Raw genomic sequence first — 2,500 nt, 5'->3', positions numbered from 1 at the left:
ACTCCTCGCCCGCACGCTCGTGCACCCCGACGTGCACGTGGGCATCGTATGCTAAAAAATGAAGTTTGGAGTTTGGGTTTGAAAATTTTATGGGAGCTTCCTAGAAGACTAAGAAGTGCTTTGCTCGAGACGGATTTCGATTTGGAGGTCCCCCGGGTTAATTTTACCCATTATGACTCCTCGCCCGCACGCTCGTGCACCCCGACGTGCACGTGGGCATGGTATGCTAAAATTGAAGTTTGGAGTTTGGGTTTGAAAATTTTATGGGAGCTTCCTAGAAGCCTAAGAAATGCTTTGCTCGAGACGGATTTCGATTTGGAGGTCCCCCGAGTTAAGTTTGCCCTTTATGACTCCTCGCCCGCATGCTCGTGCACACCGGCGTGCACGTGGGCATCGTATGCTAAAAAATGAAGTTTGGAGTTTGGGTTCAGAAATCTTATGGGAGCTTCCTAGAAGCCTAAGAAATGCTTTGCTCGAGACGGATTTCGATTTAGATTTCCGCCGTGTTAATTTTGCCAATTACGGCTCCTCGCGCGCACGCTCAAGCACCCCGACGTGCACACCGGCGCGCACGTGGGCATCGTATGCTAAAAAATGAAGTTTGGAGTTTGGGTTTGAAAATTTTACGGGAACTTCCTAGAAGCCTAAGAAATGCTTTGCTCGAGACGGATTTCGATTTGGAGGTCCCCCGAGTTAATTTTGCCCATTACGACTCCTCGCCCGCACGCTCGTGCACCCCGACGTGCACGTGGGCATCGTATGCTAAAAAATGAAGTTTGGAGTTTGGGTTCGGAAATTTTATGGGAGCTTCCTAGAAGACTAAGAAGTGCTTTGCTCGAGACGGATTTCGATTTGGAGGTCCCCCGGGTTAATTTTACCCATTATGACTCCTCGCCCGCACGCTCGTGCACCCCGACGTGCACGTGGGCATGGTATGCTAAAATTGAAGTTTGGAGTTTGGGTTTGAAAATTTTATGGGAGCTTCCTAGAAGCCTAAGAAATGCTTTGCTCGAGACGGATTTCGATTTGGAGGTCCCCCGAGTTAAGTTTGCCCTTTATGACTCCTCGCCCGCATGCTCGTGCACACCGGCGTGCACGTGGGCATCGTATGCTAAAAAATGAAGTTTGGAGTTTGGGTTCAGAAATCTTATGGGAGCTTCCTAGAAGCCTAAGAAATGCTTTGCTCGAGACGGATTTCGATTTATATTTCCGCCGTGTTAATTTTGCCAATTACGGCTCCTCGCGCGCACGCTCAAGCACCCCGACGTGCACACCGGCGCGCACGTGGGCATCGTATGCTAAAAAATGAAGTTTGGAGTTTGGGTTTGAAAATTTTACGGGAACTTCCTAGAAGCCTAAGAAATGCTTTGCTCGAGACGGATTTCGATTTGGAGGTCCCCCGAGTTAATTTTGCCCATTACGACTCCTCGCCCGCACGCTCGTGCACCCCGGCGTGCACGTGGGCATCGTATGCTAAAAAATGAAGTTTGGAGTTTGGGTTCGGAAATTTTATGGGAGCTTCCTAGAAGACTAAGAAATGCTTTGCTCGAGACGGATTTTGATTTGGAGATCCCACGCGTTAGTTTTTGCCCATTATGACTCCTCGCCCGCACGCTCAAGCACCCCGGCGTGCACGTGGGCATCGTATGCTAAAAAATGAAGTTTGGAGTTTGGGTTCGGAAATTTTATGGGAGCTTCCTAGAAGCCTAAGAAGTGTTTTGCTCGAGACGGATTTCGATTTGGAGGTCCGTCGAGTTAGTTTTGCCCATTATGACTCCTCCCCCGCACGCTCAAGCACCCCCGCGTGCACGGGGGCATTGTATGCTAAAAAATGAAGTTTGGAGTTTGGGTTTGGAAATTTTATGGGAGCTTCCTAGAAGCCTAAGAAGTGCTTTGCTCGAGACGGATTTCGATTTGGAGGTCCCCCGAGTTAATTTTGCCCATTATGACTCCTCGCCCGCACGCTTAAGCACCCCCGCGTGCACGTGGGCATTGTGTGCTAAAAAATGAAGTTTGGAGTTTGGGTTTGTAAATTTGATGGGAGCTTCCTAGAAGCCTAAGAAGTGCTTTGCTCGAGACGGATTTCGATTTGAAGGTCCCCCGTGTTAATTTTGCCCATTACGGCTCCTCGCCCGCACGCTCAAGCACCCCGGCGTGCACGTGGGCATTGTATGCTAAAAAATAAAGTTTGGAGTTTGGGTTTGGAAGTTTTATGGGAGCTTCCTAGAAGCTTAAGAAGTGTTTTGCTCGAGACGGATTTCGATTTGGAGGTCCCCCGAGCCAATGTTGCCCATTATGGCTCCTCTCCCGCATGCTCAAGCACCCCTGCGTGCACGTGGGCATTGTATGCTAAAAAATAAAGTTTGGAGTTTGGGTTTGGAAGTTTTATGGGAGCTTTCTAGAAGCTTAAGAAGTGTTTTGCTCGAGACGGATTTCGATTTGGAGGTCCCCCGAGTCAATGTTGCCCATTATGGCTCCTCGCCCGCACGCTCAAGCACCC

This window comes from Cornus florida, unplaced genomic scaffold, assembly GCF_030987335.1.
Source record: "Cornus florida cultivar Cherokee Brave unplaced genomic scaffold, ASM3098733v1 CherokeeBrave_3.0.0_Hap2_scaffold_2, whole genome shotgun sequence".
Lineage (NCBI taxonomy): Eukaryota > Viridiplantae > Streptophyta > Magnoliopsida > Cornales > Cornaceae > Cornus > Cornus florida.
This window is presented reverse-complemented; position numbering follows the sequence as displayed.